This window comes from Macrotis lagotis, chromosome 7, assembly GCF_037893015.1.
Source record: "Macrotis lagotis isolate mMagLag1 chromosome 7, bilby.v1.9.chrom.fasta, whole genome shotgun sequence".
NCBI lineage: Eukaryota > Metazoa > Chordata > Mammalia > Peramelemorphia > Peramelidae > Macrotis > Macrotis lagotis.
Genome location: NC_133664.1, coordinates 130,104,449 through 130,124,617, shown reverse-complemented (window position 1 = coordinate 130,124,617; position 20,169 = coordinate 130,104,449). Strand labels below are relative to the sequence as shown.

At 35.7% G+C, this 20,169-nt stretch overlaps 1 pseudogene; it reads right to left on the bottom strand.

Moving 5' to 3' along the window:
• Window positions 1–19,454: 19,454 nt before the first annotated feature.
• LOC141493827 (small ribosomal subunit protein uS10-like) lies at window positions 19,455–19,786 on the bottom strand (annotated as a pseudogene).
• Between the last annotated feature and the right edge of the window lie 383 nt (window positions 19,787–20,169).

The window sequence follows — 20,169 nt, the reverse complement described above, 5'->3', positions numbered from 1 at the left end:
GCTTTGGAGGGCTTTGAAGAGAAAAATCGGTGAAATTTTTTCTATATTAACATAGTAAGAGTTGGAAGAGAGAGGGAAATAAGGTTAAAGCACATGTGTGTGTGTTTGTGTGTGTGTGTGTGTGTGTGTGTGTGTGTGTGTGTGTGTGTGAGAGAGAGAGAGAGAGAGAGAGAGAGAGAGAGAGAGAGAGAGAGAGAGACCTGGTGGGAGTGGAATTAACTGATCTGAGATGTAAAGCAGAGGGAAAAGGCATAGAAGATATACGCACAATTCTCTTCAGATAAATGATGAAAGGGGAAAGGAGGAAGCGGATTAAAAATGTGGGTTCACATGATTCTCTATATCGAATGCATGTCTAAACAGGATAGTTTCAGGCTGGTAAAATTAAGACTTGAGTAGTGGTAACTTGGGGCCAAGTATGAAGAGCTGAGCGTGGCTAGTTATTTCTACAATCAATTTAAGATATATCTTTGTAACAAGAGAAGTTCCTGCATTAATTACTCTCAGACTATGTCAGTGTGACATCAAAACTACAGGTTCATTTGTCCCTCATTAACCTTTATTTCCATAGAAAGGAAATAACCTGCCGAACAAACAGAAAGGTCTTGATGTTGATCCCCATATTTCTTTAATCCTATATCTTTATACAACTACCAGAATAAAGTGGGCCATTCTAATTTTAACATAGAAACAACTTCCATCTTTATATTTTTTCTAAACTTAATGAGCAGCAAATAAAATGAGCATTTTATGTATATTACAAATCAAATGATAATTGTGCATGAAACTATGAATCTCTATAACTGTAAAATTTGTATTTCTTTAGAAGTCTTTAAGAAATTTAACTGTAACTTTTAAAGCTATCCTGCTTTTATATCGTTCATTTGTCCTTTTTGCTTTCTTTTTTTTGGGAGGTGGTAGTTAAGAAAGATTGGGATGGGATATTATTGCTTTCCCTTACTCCTCCCCCTTATTTAATAAAACAAAAACAAAACTTTATAATAGCTATTCATTGAGTCAAATAGAATGAATTCTCTATCTCTTTATATGGAGGAGATATCATGCTTTATACTCAAGCTTCAGTCTTCAAGCAAGGTGAAACTGGACTAGATTCAGTCCAATCCTCCTTCTTAATTCATATTTAATTAATTTTAAACAAACCAAACAAGCATACACCTCTATACTAGTGTCATTGATTTATTGTCTTAATTTAGTGATGGAGTTAAGAAACAGTTCAACCTATTGGCTAATGAGTACTCAAAAGGGACCACTTAAAATTAATTTTATGCAAATCATTGCATTTTCCACCCATAAATAGACAAGAGTAAATGACATCATTTGCCAGGTCAAATCATTCAGTTATAAGACAGAGATTTGATATTTTTTTTTGTTCAACTTCAATTGATTAGGATGCAGTTGTAAAAAAAAATGGAAGTTCTTTGGTGATCCAGAGGACCCATTTAGTAACATTTTTTCTTTTTATTCAACCAAAATTGTCCATATCACAGAGAACACATAACTTCAGCATCTTTTCCAAAATAATGTCCAAATGTTTGAATATGTTCAATGTTCCTTCTTAAGAAAACTATTGTCCCTACTTGCACTGCAGCTACTCATCTCTGCTGTGGAGTTGGGTGTTCATCTGGGAAAGAATGTCAGTCATATTCCTAAATCTTCCTAATAGCTTGTCAACACTGCTTTCTGCAATCCATTATCTAAACTATTTGATTCCTTGTTTAATCTAGAACACAAAATATCAATTCTTGAGGTGCTTGGAGAATACAATTCAGAATTGATTGTAATCCAGCATTTGCCAAAGGATAGTTCAAGATAGGTAGGTAATACATGAGGGAAAACCCTCTAACAAGTCCCTCGCAATTCACTAAATTCTCTTTCACTTGAGTTAGATCAACTGAAAACAATATTACTAGGATCTCATTATCTTAGTTCCCTGCAGAATTGCCTCTCCCAAAGTAAGGTTTAAGGTATATGGGGGGGGGGGGGGTCCAGATTAAAAAAAAAATCAAAATCTTACCATTGTTTATTACATGATAAATTTTTTCTAAATTATAGGGTCAAGAAAAAAAATTGCTTATAGAACTATGTATGCTTCCTTTTTAATAGACAATAACAACATGACCCCAATCTTTGCCATTTTGGATGAGCTAACAAAAACCAAAGATAAATTCAGTGTTCCCTTATACTAAATAATTCATCCCGGACAACACCTTTTTCTCTTTCCTTTTTTAATTGTTTTGTTTGGTTTTTGTTTTTAACTACTCCCACACAATTGTGAGGAAAGTGTTTCATAAAATTCATTATGTGGTGCGGACCATCATCATTAATTGTTTACTATTCTTATTAATTGTTGTAAGCCTCTCCAAATCTTTTTTGGAGGTAGGGAGGTAAATAAATAAACTAAAAGGAAAGAAAATGGTAAACAAAATGAAAGATAAAAATAATCCATTTGGTGTTACAGAAACCAAAACCCAATAATAGCTGATTTTTCCTTTTAAAAACTGTTTCATTGACATAGACTCAGTTTTTCAGATGTGACTAGAACAATTCAAAACAACTTCTTGAAATTTTCTGGGAGAAACCTAAGAATTCTATCATATCTTCAATATCTGTCCATTAAGGAAGATGGGGCAGAAAACAAGAATATATATAAAATTTGTCTAAGAGCATACATGGGCTAACTCTGTTCATCATACATCTGTTAATAACTTGTGTTGTGTGATGTCTTGGCCCTGAAGATATAAAGGCAAAAATATAGCCTAGTCTAAAGGATATTCCTCTGCCATATCCCCTATTCCTCTAGGGGCTATGACAGATGTGCAGATAAATAAGCATAGACATTTGAGAAGGTGGAGAGCATTAACTGGAGAGGTCAAGCAAGTTTCACAGAGTAGGTAGTACCTGAGTTGATGCCTGAAAAAACCTAAGGATACTAATAGGTGATCATGAGAAGGAAGAGAGTTACAGTTGTGGGGGACAGCTTGTGTAAAAGTGCTAAAGATCAAAGTCTCCCAATTTTCTATTCTAGAGCTTTTATTACTACATTATTTCTGTTTTTTATTATTAAGAAAAGAATTTAAAAGTAAAATATATATGACAACTGTTTCTGTCTGCTGTATTTTTTTTAAAATCTAAGCAACAATTAAGCAATGACTATCTGCCAGAATCTGTCTAGGTGCTGAAAATACAAATAAAAATAGGTAGCACAGTGGCTAGAGTATTCTAGCTCAGTTAGGGCATCTGGAAGATTCTTCTCCCAGTTTATACTTGGTCTCAGGTACTAGATGTGTGACCCTGGGCAAGTCACTTACCCTTGTTTTGCCTCAGTTTCCTCATCTGTAAAGTGAGCTGGAGGAGGAAAAGGCAAATCATCCAGTACCCCAATAACAAGAAAACCTCAAATGGAATCATGAAATGTTGGACATGACTGAAATAACTGAACAACAACTAAGTTTGCAAAGTGTCTTCCATTTGTTTTCTCATTTGATCCTTACAAATCTGCAAGGTAGCTGCTATTACCATCTCTCTATTTTGCAGATAACGAATGAAACTGAGACTAAGAAAGATTAGATGATTTGATCAAGGTTACAAAGATCATAAAAGTATCCTAGTCAGGACTCAAACTTCAAGCCCAGGACTTCCAAGCACTGTGACACCTAGTTTACAAAAAACAAACAAACAAATAAAAAACACCCATTTCCTACCTTCTAGCAGCTTACATTTTTGAGGGGGTAGGAATATACAAATAAACCAGTGTAAGACAATCTGAGGAAGGAGAGAAAACCAACTACTAGAGGAACAGAGAAGAATTCAAAAAATAGGTAGCCTCTGAGATGAGTCTTGAAAGAAGCATAGAGAAAAGAATAAAGGATTTATTCAGAGAACTCAGAGTCAAACCAGTAGTGTTCTGCTAAATGTTTAACAATCAGCTCTCTGAAACTTGGGGTGGGGTGAGGGGGGGAAGGAAAGAGATATCATTGGAGTTTGTCATGCACAGACTTAAATATACTTTCAAATTATCCATAATAAATTTTTACACTTTTTATTCCAGGAAAGTTCTTTTATTTCTGATTTCAATTTGATGTTTTCTATAATATTTTTTGATTATTTAGACATGCTTTTATGGTTATGAGGCTTTGCAAGTTTCACAGAGTAGGTAGTACCTGAGTTGATGCCTGAAAAAAACCTAAGGATACTAATAGGTGATCATGAGGAGGAAGAGAGTTACAGTTGTGGGGGACATTATTTTGCCATATGTTGATACCCAACAAAAAAGTTAATGTTTTTTCTTGACTTTCAGTGTATTTTTGCTGAATTGATTTTTTTTCTGCATATTGTCTCAATGTTTATGTGCTGGTTACTAATCACATAAAATTTTGCTTGTGCTAATAAAAAATCAGTACTCTGAGGGCAAAAAAAAAGCAAAATCAGCACATTTTAAAGCTTAATCAGCATTATTAACATTTTTTTCTACTTTCTTAAAGCCAAATAATAAAAATCACAAATCATGCTCTTATTTCAAGTTATTAAGGCTCACACTGAAAATTTCATAGACAGTTCTCACTAATTTGTTCTGCCTGACTCCATCCCATCATTGGTTTAAATCTCCTTCTTTCACTAAATGTTTATATGTCTAGGGTAAATCATTCTGCTCTTCTGGGTTTCAGCTTTCAACTGGAAGTTGAGATGGTTGGGCTTAATGGTTTTTTTCCAGTTTCAAATCCATGATTCTATGATGTTGTGATTAGATTATCTTAAAGGTCTCTTTTCTTTCAAAATCTGTGATCTCAAAGATTCTAAATTGTGGAGATGATCAGGGAATGTATCACAGGTATTGTGGAAATAATTTGCACAGGCATATCATTTCTATTTAGTCTTAAAAGCCAATATAGCATCCAATGAAGACTCTGAAGCAAAGAAATGACCCCTGCCAGATCTACATTAGATAGATTAGGAATCTACATTTTGGCAGTTGTATGGAGCATAAGTTTGAGAGGGGAAAGAATAAAAGCAAGGACACCAATTAGGAAGCTATAGCATCAACCCCAGTTGATAGGAGATAAGCGCCAGCTTTAGAGTAGGTCATGTGAATAGGGCATTGTCTCAAGAGATAATGAGGGAGTAGAATGGGCAAACGTATAGATGTGGAAGATAAAAAAGAGGGAAGAGTTAGGGATGGTTCCATGCTTGAGAACTTGAGTAAATAGGGGAATTAGTGGTGGCACTCAAAGAAATAGGAAGGTTTGGAGGAGAAGATTTGGAAGGAATGATCAGTTTTGTTTTAGACAGTGAATTTGAGATCCAATGTAACATCAAGGGAGAGGTAGAATTAAATAGCAGGTAGTTGGTGATATGAGTTATTTGTAAGTTGGTGCTAATTGAAGTTGATGAGATCATCAAGGAAAAGAAGAAAAAATCAGAAAGAAAACCAGAATCATTAAAAATACCCAGGTTAGGGGAGGCTAGGTGGCATAGAGGATAGAGCACCAGCCCTGGAGTCAGGAGTACCTGAGTTCAAATCCAGCCTCAGACACTTAATAATTACCTAGCTGTGTGGCCCTGGGCAAGCCATTTAACCCCACTGCCTTGCTAAAACCTTAAAAAAAATTTATACCCAGGTTGAATAGATTGATGATGAACCTTCAAAAGAGATTGAAAAAAGAATAATCAGATAGCTTGAAGAACTATAATGTCCTAGAAGTCAAAGGAAAAGAGTAACTAAAAGGAGGGGATGGTCTGCAGGATCTACCTACCTTATTCTGAAAGTCAAGTTATTCAGTTCAAAAATACAACTTACTTAAATTAGGTAAATTCTAATCTTAAAATTTTTGGTTATTGCCTAAAGAGGAATAAAAGTGTGTATACCCTTTGATTCAGCAATACCACTATTAGACCTGTTGCTCCCAAAGTGATCAAGGTAAAAGGATAAGAATCTATATATTCTCAAAAATTTGTCTCAGCTCTGTTTGTAGTGGCAAAGAATGAGAAATTGAGGGGTGCTCATCAGTTGGGGAATAGCTATATCAGTTGTGATAAATACCCAAGTTGTAATGGAATACTACTCTACTGTAAGAAATGATGAGCTGGTAGATTTTAGAAAAAAACATGGAAAGACTGCATGAAATGAGTACAGTGAGTAGAACCAAGCAGTAACAGCAATAACTGAACAACCAAATTGTTGTGTGTATAAATACTCAAATTCAATTACAGAGGACCCATGAAGGAAGATGCTATTCATCTCCAGAGAAATAACTGAAAAACAGAGGTATATATTATATTACACACAGAGAGATAGAGACATCTCTATTTTTGTATCTGTGCCAGATGGTGGCCTTCTCTAGGGTGGGTTGGGGAGGGAGGGAAAGAGATAGGTTGAGATTTAAAATGTAATTAAAATTAATTTAATTAATTTTTTAGTTTTTATATATTACATATCACCAACTTTCCTTTGCTAGTCATGACCCTAGGAAATATTTTCAGAAAATGAGCAGTGGGATAATATTAGTACTATCTTAGTACAATTCAAGAATAAACACTCCCTCATTATATGGAGGACTCTCTTAGGGAGGGATCAATTGTCCCTTCCCTTGTCCTGGAACATTGTAGGTCAAAGGGTTCTTAACTTTTTGTCCTGAAGTCGGGAATGTGCTGGTAAATGTTAATAACCAGATCTCCAAGAAAAAAAATTATGTAGGACACACTTTTAAGTTTAATATTCATTAACACTTTTCCCATCACTTTCTTAAATCTAGTCAATTAACAAAATAGTCATTTCAGTCCTAATTCGGTGTTAGCTGATTTCTGTAAATGCTCTCAATGAAAATTTAACAATTGTATCTCAACATTTGTAGTTCAACATCAAGTTTACTCCAGCTTAGTCCTCTGTTAACTATTCTGGAAGTCTGGTGAAGCCAATGAACACTCTTTAAAATAATTTTTTTAATTAACAAAGGAAATGCTAAACTTTAGTAAGATGTTATTAAAAATAAAGATAACAAAGATGTGATCTTTTCCCCTTATTTAAGTTTATAGAACTTCTGAAATTTAACCACAAATCTCTTGAAGGTTCATAGACCATAGGATAAGAGCTCTTGTTTTATATAGATTTTTAAAAAAATCAGACTATCATTTCCTGATATAACAAAGTGTAACATTGAATTACTTTCCCAAAGTAGTTATTTCTGGACTACTTTGCAAATGTGAGTGGAACCAGTCTTAGGTAAATGGTGAAGTAAAAAAAGTTTCTCTTTGGCTACACCCTTCCCCATAATATCTCCCTTTCCCCACATGTGGACTGCCCCTCCTCTCTTTTCTTTGTTGTCTATGGTACTCAAGCTCTCTCTCTCCCCTCCCCCAGTATTAAAAAAAAAACTATTCCAAAGAAACTTCCTAGTTGACTGTTAACATTTTAGATGTTTGGGGCAGCTAGGTGGCACAGTGGATAAAGCACCGACCCTGGAATCAGGAGTACCTGGGTTCAAATCCGGTCTCAGACACTTAATAATGACCTAGCTGTGTGGCCTTGGGCAAGCCACTTAACCCCATTGCCTTGCAAAAAAAAAATACATTTTAGATGCTTGCTACCTTTACTGATTCCCTTACAGGACTGTTGTGAGACCTACACATATGTTACTGTTGTTCTTACTCCTAGGATTTTTAGAGGTATTTGTATTTGAATAGGGCTCAACCATACCATCTTTGGCTTTTCTCCTTCCCCTCAATTTTAGGGCTAGTGGAAATATTCTCCCAGCTGTGCCGGTGACCACACCCATTTTCTATGCCCACTTATGCTTCTTTGCTATTGGTAGAATATTGTGCTTTGGCAAACACATTGCCCTGATTCAGAAATTTGGAGGCTGGTTTCTTTCAAACAAAAAGACAATTGACAAAACTAGAGGTGAATAGGCCCCAGCTGATAAAAAGAAAATAAAGTACACAATACAGATACTTAAAAAGCAAAACTGAACAAAAAAAACAGAACAGAAAAAAAGGAACAGGGGAGAATCTGTATGTGTGTGTGGAAGGGGGTAGTTCTCTTAGACTGTAAGACTTGACCAATGAAAATTGCAGATTCATTGTCTCACACCTTAGGACAGCGTTCATCATTGGGGTGATGGCCTTCATGCACTCAAACCTCTGTTGGTCTTAAGCAGGAGTCAGGGGTTTATAGAGAGCTGGCAAGGATAGGCAGGTTATGAAAGGACAGTTCTTTCTAGTGGGCCACATCAGCACCTTGATTCTATTCAGGTATACCTCACTAGGAGCAATGCAGAAGCTAATGGGAAAAATAATTCTATGTAAGTTGATGTAACAAGTCATCAGATACAAACTGTAAAATAGAACACAGTGTTTATTTAAGCCTTTTGAAGGGTTAGTGAGCTCGGGAAGAAAATGGTTTTTTGAAAGCACAAGGCTTAAACGTATTAAGCATTAAAAAGAAAAACGCCTCTAGAGGCTCTTATTACTATTAAGGACCACATGAGAAACTCACATCTATAGACACCATCAGCATTTCTCATTTGATTCTTTGTTCCCCTACATCCTCCTCACTACCCACCCACCAAAAACAAACAAACAAGAAAAAAAAACCCAATAGACTCACACAAAAACCACAAGCCTTGAAACCTAATGTTCTTTCCTAGAGGATACTGGAAAGACAAGTACTATTCAAATGTTCAATAATAATGTGAAGGGGTTTTTAATAGCAATTTCAGCTTACTGCCAGCAACGTCAATAGCTTTCTTCTAATTTCTACTGAATACTTGGTATAATCCAGGTGGTCTAAGCTTTTAGGGTGTTCTTTTCAGGACTGATGCCAATATCCAGTTCCATCTGCCAGCTTTAGCACTTAATGGCGAAGTTTTAGTTCTTGAGACAGGCTGATGAATGGAGTAATGGAATAAAGTATGTCTCAACAGGAATCATTTTTCATAAATTCCAGTCCCTTGGGAATACATTTAAATGTAATGCATTCTTTTCAAGTTTATAGAGCACTTCTTTCTCTGAATACTTGGTTAAAAAGACAATTCAGAGAATTGGGCATGAAGATGAAGTTTGAAAACATTTTGACAAAAGACAGAGTTCTCTCCAGTATTAATCTTAACTTTGATGACACACTTATGTCTTCCAAAAGAAAGTATATTAAAAGTCAATAACTATATAATTTAGCAAATATGTAAGACTTGGTGTATATTCCTATAAATGAATGCAAAGCTTTATGAATTTTACTTTATATGTAAAAGAGTTGAATATTAAAAGTAATATGAACAAGATCTATGTAAAAGGAAGGGAGCTGTAGAAAAGCCAGATTTGATGAGGAAAGCAATGAAATGGTAAGACCTGCTAGGATGCTAAAAGTCTTTAAAACAACAATTATTTTTTAAAAAAATCAGTGAGTAGTTTGTTAAGTTGTCTAAAATTACTTATAGGGGACTAATGGAGGCAGTAGTAATTGGTCCTATTTTCATTTACAGTTTTTTTATTTTTTTTACATTGTTTCAACTCCCAAAGAGCATTGAAAAGGTATGATGGGTATAAAGGACATCATCAAAGAAATGTATGACCCAGAAAAAAAAAAGATGGATTAACACAATAACTGAAGTAAAGGAATAACCAAGGGACTGCCTACATTCTCCATTGGCACTTAGAAAAAGTCCAGAGACCAACAGAAGGACCTGCACATTACAGTAAATCCTTTGGCAATTGTATGGCATTTATTTACAGGTACAAGTTGCACTTGGAAACTCTCTAAAAGGCATATCAACTCACCATCTCTTTGCACAGAAATTATGTAATGACTTCAAAATACATTTCTGTATCATGCTTCCTATCCCAGGACTTTACACATGCCTATTTTATATCTCTCATTCTCTTTAATTATTTGTCTATATTTCCCATGCTCACCCCACTGTCCATTCTTGGTGTCCTGTGCTCTTCATTAAACATGGTTATGATTGCCCAAGATCCAGTCACATGATTTGAGAAGTGGAAGTGAGATTTTGCAGGCAAATCAGAATATTCAATTAATTCCCTTGTTTGGACAAATTTGCCCTCTTATCTATTCTGTGGCTCATTCTAAATGAGAGTAGAAATGTCTTCATTCAATATGATTTTTTCCTTGAGTTAGAGGATACCAGAATGACAGAAAATTAATTCAGCAACTGGAGAGTACTAACAATTTGAGGCATTTTCCTTGCATACCCTGACACCCAGTTCTTCATCCAATGATGCCAATTTGTAGCCAATCTACTAAAGTACCTCCAGGCTTGGCAGCCAATCCATGTCTTCCTCATTCTCTCACTTTAGAGGGAGTAGCCTAGTCTGTAACAATATGTGTTGGACAAAACTGGGCAAGACCAAGAGATTTATTCAATCCAATTCACCATGGTTCATTAAGAGAGCCTCAGGAGTGGTAGAACTAGTATTTTTAATTTCTTAACAATTTTCTTGCAGTGTAGACAGTTCATTGATATAAAAAAAATTCAATATTATTTTTAAAGTGTGCTGGATGCTAGACAAGACACAAAATTCATTACAAGACAAAGTTTTTGTCCTCTTAAAGTTCTTGGTCTAGTACAATGATGATGACACATACATGGATAGCCATGGAATAAAATTATATAGAATAAATGTATCAGGATGCACAAAAAGAGATGCTAGTAAAAGTCTGGGGGGGAATTTTGCTATTGGAGCATCACAAAAGCCTCACTGATGAGGAAAAGTTTAAATTGAGTTTTAAAGGATAGGTAGAAATTCAACTGGAGGGAAAAGAAAAAATATATTAGCCTAGGAAAGAACAAGAACAAATGAATGGAGTTGGGAAAGTACAGGACATGATAAGGGACTGAGAGTAGTCCAGTTTTGCTGAAGAATAAAATACTTGACAGGACATAATACAATCTAAACCTGGAAAAGATCAAGAATATGAAGTCTTAAGTGCCAGGCAAAGGTATCTGCATTTTACTTAATTGGTCATTGAACATTTTTGAGTGAAAAAGTCATGAGGCATACCTATGCATAAGAAAGATTAATCTGTTACATGAAATGATACTGAGTGAGGTGAGCAGAACCAAGAGAATATTGTATACAGCAACAGCAGTATTATGTGATGATCAATTATGATAGACAGCTCTTCTCAACCACACAGTAACCAAAGACAGTTTCCATTTGTCCAGTAACCAAAGACAGTTTCCATTTGTCATGGAAAATATTATCCACATCCAGAGAAGGAAATATGGAGGCTAAATGCAGAGCAAAGCATACTATTTTTTTCTTTTCTTTTGGTTTTTGCAAGGCAATGGGTTGCCATAGTCACTCAGTTCATAAGTATCAAGGGTTCCAGATAAGAACTCAGGCTATCCTGACTCCAGAATTATAATTCATTGAGTCACCTAGTTCCCCCCCAACTATTTTCACTTTTTCAAATTTATTTTTTTTATTTCTCATGGTTTTCCCCATTAGTTTTGATTCTTTCACAACATGACTAATATAGAAATGGATCTTACATGATCATATATAACCAATCATTTGCAGTCCTGGAGAGGAGAGAGGAAAAAGAAGGATGAAGGAAAATTTGGAACTCAAAAATATTACAAAAACTGAATGTTGAAAATGTTGAAAATCTTTATATGTAATTGGAAAAAATAGAATTATAAAAAAGGAGAAAGATTAGTCTGTCAGCAATATGAAAGGAAAAGAGGATAAATCTTAGTCAGTAAGAGCTTATAGGAGGCTATTATAATAGTCAAGAAAGGTGGGTAATATAGTGACATTTGTGATGTGATGTGATGTGACAATGATCGCTGTATTACTAAGTATCTGGAACAAGATATTTTTATTTAATTGGGGGGGGAATTATATTTTAAGTTCTGAAGTATCTCTCTTCCTCCATCCCCATGCTGAGAAGGTCACCATTTGAAACAGGTATATAAATACATGTAAAACCATATTATGTAAAACCATATCAGTTCTTTCTCTTTCCGTTATAGGTTCCTTTGTATTTGATTTGAATATTTATAATACTCAGAATAACTTGGTTGTTCACAATTGTTCTTCAAACAATATTATTATTACAATATACAATCTTCTCTTGTTCAACTCATTTCACTTTTCATTATTTCATGCAAATATCTCAATTTTTTTTCTAAAATCAATCTGCTCATCATTTCTTACAGCACAGTAGTATTCCATCACAAGCTATGCCACAACTTATTCAGTCATTCTCCATTCAATGGGCATCCCTTCAGTTTCCATTTCTTTGCCATCACAAAGAGAGTTTCTATAAATGTTGTAAAACATATAGATTCTTTTCTTTTTTCCACTGATCACCTTGGGAAATGGATCTAATAATGATATTTCTGGGTTAAAGAATATATACAATTTTTTTAAACTCTTTGGACACAATTCTAGACTGTTCTCCAAAATGGTTGGATCATTTCACAGTTCCACCAAAAGTCTTTTAAGTGTCCTGATTTTTCCACATACCCACCAACATTTGTTATTTCATTCTTCTATCAATTTAGCCACTCTGATAGGTGTGCAGTATAACTCAAAGTCATATGATTGAAGCAAGATTTGAGTCTGAATCTAACTCCAAGACTAGCATCCTATCCACTATGCAAAACTGCCTTTCTGAGAGATATTACAAGTTTTGGTAATCAAGTGTATATTAGTGGTAAAAGAAGTGAGATGAAATGAAAGAGAGAAAGATTATAGAACAGTAGAGCTAACTGGTTCTGGAGTCAAATGACCCATTTTAAACCCTGTCTGTGATGTTTACTGCTTGTGTGACCCTAAGCAAATTGCTGAACCTCCTGATTAAGAAAACATCAGTTTTCTCCTCTGTTAAATAAAAGAGTTAGATTAAATGTCCTCTGAAATACTTACAAGATTTGGAACATGGGAGACTGGTTGGACACGGGAGATTAATGATTGGAACATTAATAGAAAAAATCAAGTCTGAATATGAACAAGTTGAAAGAGAAAGATAAAACTGTATTAAAAGTAACATTCTTTGAAAGTATGCTCAGTTCAGACATGACTTTAGAATTTCTTGACACTAGGAGGTTCTCTTAAATGATGTCTTAGGGACAGTTAGAGATGCTTATTTGAAAATGGAGAGAGGACAGAGTTAAGATATCATCTGAGTTGATATAATATTTGAACCCACAGGAGCAAATGAGATGACTAAGGAAGAAAGAAAGGAGGACCAAAGATATTATCATCATGGGCATCAAACTTAAGGGAGTGAGGAAAAAAGAATAAGGAGTCAGTGAAGGAAAGAGAGAGACATGGCTATAGAATTAGAAGATGAATCAGAGTGTTATCTCTAAAGCCAAAGAAGGAAAGAATATGCAAAAGAAACATATGTTGACCCTAGATAATTTCAGTAAAGTGGATGGGGACCTGGGGGTAGAGAAGTCAGATTGCAAAGGGTTAAAAAGAATGGTTGGTAAAGAAGTAAAGTCACATTTTTCCCCAAAACAACGTTGGGAGGGAATGAAAGAAGAAGCTAGATATCTTTGTAAGGTCAAGAGGTTTTCCTAGGAATGGGGAAATCTGTGCTTGCTAAAAGATAGAAATTATTTAGAGATTTCAAATAGCTAAATGTTTTCGTAATATTCCACTGAACAAACACAAACATGCTCTTAGTAAAAGAGAATCTGATATGCATTATGGGAAGAATCTGCTTATCTTGAGATTAGACATCCTTGAAATAAGTTTAATTAGATATCTAAAGTAAAGCCCAACTATGTAATATAACATTTAAGCAGTAGGGCATTTTTGAGGGACTTCACAAGCACTAAGTAGTCAATTTATTTGAACTTCATAAAAAGCTGGGATGCTCATTTCAACTGAATCAATGATCTATTGGTCTAAAAATGTCTTATGACTAAATGGATAATGAAGCATTGGGGTTAGTAGGGCACTTAATGACTATCATTCAGAGTTGTAACTTGAAGTTCTGATGCCTAATGCAAGTAATACAAAATGCAATCAGTTCAAGTTAGAATAAAAGGTAACCACAAAAATAATGAAAAATTTAGTATACCTGAGTTGGGAACAGGGGAAGAGTTCAAAAGGAGAGATCCTGGGATATCATGAGGCTAACATCAGGGAGGATGCTTCAGGGGCCAGGCTAGGGAGGGAACTTGTATAGAGTTCAGTCATTAAGGGAAGGAAGTTTCTTTTTTTCTCATCTGCCATCTAGCAGCTTCCAATTTTAACTAATTAGTCTCACTACCTAGATGCTAAGCAAAGGGTTTTTTTTTTTGTTTTTCATTTTGTTTTTAACTTGCCAAACCAGTATATAGTACTCTTGGAGCCTTCTAAGTTTCGACACCTTGGGGCAAGGCCCATCCCACTTTTGTCCTTATGGCTCTGCCACACTTTTTTCCAAACCAAGTTTCATAAATCAAGGATAATATATCCACTTTTTTTCCCCTGAATGTTTCTCATTTAAAAGAAAATTAGCCCCATCTGATGAATGAAAAAAAAAAATAAATGTACAGCTGTAACCTTAGTTGTTTGAAAATAGGTTCTTAATAACATTGAATAAAGACAAACAATTGGAATGTATGAGAGAATTCAACTCTTTCAACAGCATCATCAGCTGTGGGTAATCGAATTAAAATCTTAGTCAATCATCAGGGATTTTGTGTGTGTGTGTGTGTGTGTGTGTGTGTGTGTATAAAAGGAAGAGTCAAGGACAGAGAAAGAGATGGAGATAGAGACAGAGATGGAGGGGGGAGGGAAAGGGAAGAACTAAAGGAGAAAGAAAGAAAGAAAGAAAGGAAAGAAAGAAAGAAAGAAAGAAAGAAAGAAAGAGAAGAAAGAAGAAGAAAAGAAAGAAAGAAAGAAAGAAAGAGAGAAAGAGAAAGAAAGATGAAAGAAAGAGAAAGAAGGAGAAAGAGAGAAAGAGAAAAAAGAGAGAGAAAGAGAAAGAGAAAGAAAGAGAAAGAGAGAAAGAAAGAAAGAAAAAGGAAGGAAGGAAGGAAGGAAGGAAGGAAGGAAGGAAGGAAGGAAGGAAGGAAGGAAGGAGAAAAAAGAAAAAGAAAGGGAGATGGAGATGAAGAAAGAGAAAAAAGGAGAGAGTATAATTTTGTTACTTTCAGTTAGGTCCAACTTTTCTTGATCCTATTTGGGTTTTTTTGTCAGATATGGAGTGATTTGCTGTCCTTTCCAGTTCATTTTACAGATGAGAAAATTGAGGCAAGCAGGGTTAAGTGACTTGCCCAGGATCCCACAGGAAGTTGAGTCTTCCTGACTCATCGTCCATACACCATCTACCTGCCCCTACAGCGTGATGTAGTGAATATCAGATTGACTTCAGACACAGGAGAAATTTGGATTTGAGTCCCAGTTCTAGTATAAATAGGCTATGTGCTCCTAGATAAATAACTGAACCCTTCCATCCCTGAGGCAACACTGTCAGTAAAATGGAAAAGTTCAGATCAACATGGAAGAAGGTCCCAATCAAAAGAAATTAGAATTGCCTTTAAAAAAAAACAAACATGCATTTAAATAAATGAGCAAGTGCCTATGCAGTATAAAATATCTGGGTTGAATGAAATATTTTCTCTTAAAATAACTTGTTTCACTCAATTGCCTGAATGATTTGGTGTCACCACCCTGATTTCCTTAATTACTCTTAATCCCGCTCCTACCACATCCACATACACACCCTTCTTTTACAAAAATAGTACTGAACTTTTATTCCCTTTAATGGTTTCCATTGGTTGTTTAGAAGCTATCAAATTGCTCACCTTCACACATGAGTTTTTCATGATTGTAGTGGCCCTTATAACATTAAATCCACACCAGTGGAATGATTAGGCAATAATGCCTGCCAAAGAGTCTATTCTCCTATAAATACCCTGATTGATCTGTTGAGTAGCAATTAGATTTTCCTAATAATAAGTTTCTTCCATTTTATATAAAGCTGCATTAAACTCGGCTATCCATGGGCAAAAGATATTATTCTGTGAAGGACTCTCAGCTGTAAGATTACTTTACAACACAAGCTAGCCCAAAGCTATAGCCATCTGCCTTTAAAACTCACCAGGTTTAGTAAATGTGATTGTCTCTAGGTTTCAGCCAGCTAACAAAAGCTGGTATATTGCCATCCTTTTTAAGAGAAGATGATGCTATTGGAAGTGTTGTTATCCAGGTATGTGGGTGAGGTTGAAAACAATAATGTATAACCATAACAGCTTCTTCATTCTGCAAACTTGAGGGAAAAGGCCTTGGTTTGGAGGGCTCCCCTTTAAGGATTTGTGAGCTTTACCTCTGTTCAATTGTGTACCTCACTGACTCCATGATGCTTCTCTTTGAGAGAACCTGGAGTATGGTACTACAAGTGACCTTTATGTTCTGGCATAGGGTTTGGACCAAGTTGGATCCTGGGAAGAGCCTGCCTTCTAATAATAGGGGTTAGCCTGTTTTCTCATTCTCTTCACCTTGCAAAACCCCACTGGGAAATTAATTAGCCTCTAAGGAAAAATTCTCCCCATGTCTTAGATAATAGATAATAACTAATATCTAGAAATAGTTGAAGCAGGTACAGAATATTGTTGTCTGCTTGATATAATTTGTGTTACATTAGAAATAGTTGCTTCATAGGAGTATGTATCCTCTCCTCAACATGGACTTCTTTTTCTTTGATGAATTCAAGTCTCATAGGCTTTTGGACCACTGAAGCTCTATTATTGTCTCCTCCATTAGAACTTCTTAAGAATAGGGGCTATCATTTTTTTTCTTATTTTCCTATATCAAAAGCTACATAGCAAATGTTTAACAATTAACTCTCTGGTTGCTGATTTCCAAGGTGTAAATGCTCACACTGAAAAAATGAACAACTGGCTCTCATTAGCTCCAGTACACCATGGATTTTGGATTTACAGTACTTGGCACTTTGATAGTAGCTAGGTGGCATAGTGGATAGAGTACTGGGCCTGGAATCAGTAAGACCTGAGTTCAAAATCCAAAATATTCACAAACTATGTGACCCTGAGCAAGTTCCTTAACCTCTGTTTACCTCAATCCACTGGATTTGGAAATGGAAAACCACTCTAGTATCTGTGCCAAGAAAATGTTATACAGGGGCACGGATAGTCAGACATGACTGAGCAACACAGTACTTTATAAACTTTTTTTTTAGTTTATTCATTCTTGAATTGTGATCTTGAACACTGAGAGACCTGACAGATATGACTGCTGATTCCTTTCAGTGATATTTGAAAAATCATGGAAACCAAGAATAATACCACAGGAATGGAGAGGTGCAATGACCTAATTTTCACAAAATAGAAGAGAATAGTTTCTGTAACCTGTAGGCTCAGAGATTTATCATTGATTCCTAGAAAAACTCTGGAAGAGATTACATCTAGACAGTAGACATCTAGAAAGTGGAGCAATGACTAAAAATGCCAGCATACTTTCATCAAAAGCATCTTCATATATACAAAAATATTTTTAACAACTCTCTGTTGTGACAAAATATTGAATATCTATGAATTGGGAATTGATAAACAAATTATGACATATGAATTAATGAAATAAAAATTGAGAAAGGGGACAGTTTCAGAAAAACTTGAGATTTTCATAAATTGATGCAAAGTACAGTGAACAGAATAAGAGCAATTTCTACAAAAACAACATTGTAAACACAAACAACTCTGGTAGGTTTAAATACTCTGATCATCACTGCAATAACCAAGAGTGTTTCCAAAGGGTAGATGTTATACTGTTACTAGCAGAGAGTGATGAACTTAAGATGCAGAATGAAATACATTTTTAAATAGTCAGTGGAGAAATTTGTTTTAATTGTATATGTTCATATACATATATATGTATGTGTTCATGTGTTTGTATTTATTTCTAACAAAGATTGGGGGGGGTGTTCCTTAGTGGGAAGCAGCAGGAAGAGAGAGAAAATAAATGCTTATCATCTCATTGAAAATTTATTTACTTTTTTTGACCCAGTTACTAAATTGGATAGATCATCGAAATGATAAAATTTAAATAAATCTTAATAAAATATTGAGTAAAGTGTCTCATACTATTCTTATGGACAATATGGAAAGATGTGGAATAAAAACAACATAGTCTGATGGATTCCATACCAGCCAACTAGCTGAAGTCTTACTCATCCTAAATGGTTCAAAGTCAATTTGATAGGAGGTCTCCAGTAAAATGTCCTAGGAATCTATGCTTGTCTATCATTTTTCTTAGTGATTTGAATAAAGTATAAATGCTGTACTCATCAAATTTGTAGACAACACAAATCTTAGAGGGATATCTAACATACAGAGCCAATATCCAGAAAGATCTTAACAGATCTTAACAGAATCTATTCTGATGAAACTCAGAAGGGATAATTGAATCTGAAAGTTCAACTTCACTTCTGTAAGATGTGGGGTGGGGGGAAGAGAATTAGAAAGCAGATGTGGGAGGCTTAGTGGACCATATGCTCAATATGATTCAATATGAACAGAATTCATTACAAAATTCAATATCACAAGTAAAAGAGGGGGCAGAGATAGAAACTAGGTTTTTTAATGTTTTTTTAAGATTTTGGGTGCTTAATGAACTGCCAGGTCAATATGAGTCAGCATTTGTAGTCAAAATGGTAATGTTATTTTGGACTGTATTAAAATATGCATTATTATTGTTCAGTTGTGTCTGACTCTTCATGACCAATCTGAGATTTTCTTGGCAAAGATACTGTAGTGAATTGTCATTTCCTTCTCTAGGTCATTTAACAGGTGAGGAAACTGTTCAGTGACTTGCCTTGGGTCACACTGCTATTAAGGGTCTGAGATCAAATTTGAATTCAGGAAGATGAGGTTTAGAATTCTAACCACTATACCACCTAGCTGTCCTTAAGAGGCATAGTTTCCAAATACAAGGAGGTGAGAGTTCCTTTGCATTCTGCCCTGATCAGATCACATCTCATGCCATAGTTAAAGAATAGCATTGACCTGTTGGATAGCATATGGTGAAGGACAAGAAGACTATGAAGAACCTAAGATTATATCTGTTGAGCATCATTTGAAGGGACTAGGGATGTTCAGGGCTGGAGAAAAGAAGACTCAGGAGGCAAGTGGGACATGATGACCGTGTCCCATTTTAAGTACGCTCACGTTTGCCTCAGTTTCTTCAGCTGTAAAATGAGGATAATAATGGCTCCTACCTTACAAAGTTATAATGAAGATCAAAAGAGTCCAGGGGTGGAGGTGGTGGTTTAGACCTGCTTTTTTTCACATCATAGGTGAACCAAGACCAAGGGACTGACCTTAAAAAATAGGAAATTTAGGTTTCCCAACAAGTGTTTGCTCTAAAGTTGAGATGGGCTGTTTTGGGAGTGGATGAGTTGCCCCTCCTAGGAAATCTTTTTTTTCAATACTTGCATTCAATTTATTAAAAGAGATGACTGATTAGGCATCTGCAATGGTGACTTCAGCTTCTACCTGGTTCAATGCTGATAGAAGTGATTTACTTAACACTTTCAGAAGGGCTGTGCAAATTAACAAGGTGTTGGGGATTCTCATCTGGAACTGAGCCCAAGTCTTTGAACCTTCACTGCAAATGTCTTGGTGAGCATTCGAATAGGTCCCTTCACTTTCAGGCTCTTTTCTTTGACTCCTCCAATGAGATCGGCACACACTTTCTCCAGTGACTTCACACTGTGGCTGGTGAGGGTGCTACAGACCCAGTGGATGGCCACTTGGGGCTCCACGAGTGTCTTGTCAGTGTCTTTGAATGCCATGGCAAGTGGAGCAGCTTCCTAGCTGACTTACTCCTCGGTGTGAATCAGGAGGAGGAAAGGCAGGGAGTGCTGCCTACACAGGGTTGCAGCAATGGTAGCATCACCCCTAGGATCTTCAAGCAGAGGATCAATGCTCACTTAGCCACTCGTCCTTTTTGGACATAAGTCAAACTAGACACCATCTCAGGTTCCATCTATCTTTACAGTTCTGTAATCCTATGATGCCAAATCTCAGATCCCTTTCAGCCTCTTGGGTCCAAAGTCCTGAAACAATTCATCACTCAGGAACAGTTCATCACTCAATGACATTCATTCTCTGAGAGACTTTTGGCCAATTTCTTCACTCCTTTCATTCTTCCCATTTTCTTATGTGAATTGGCTAA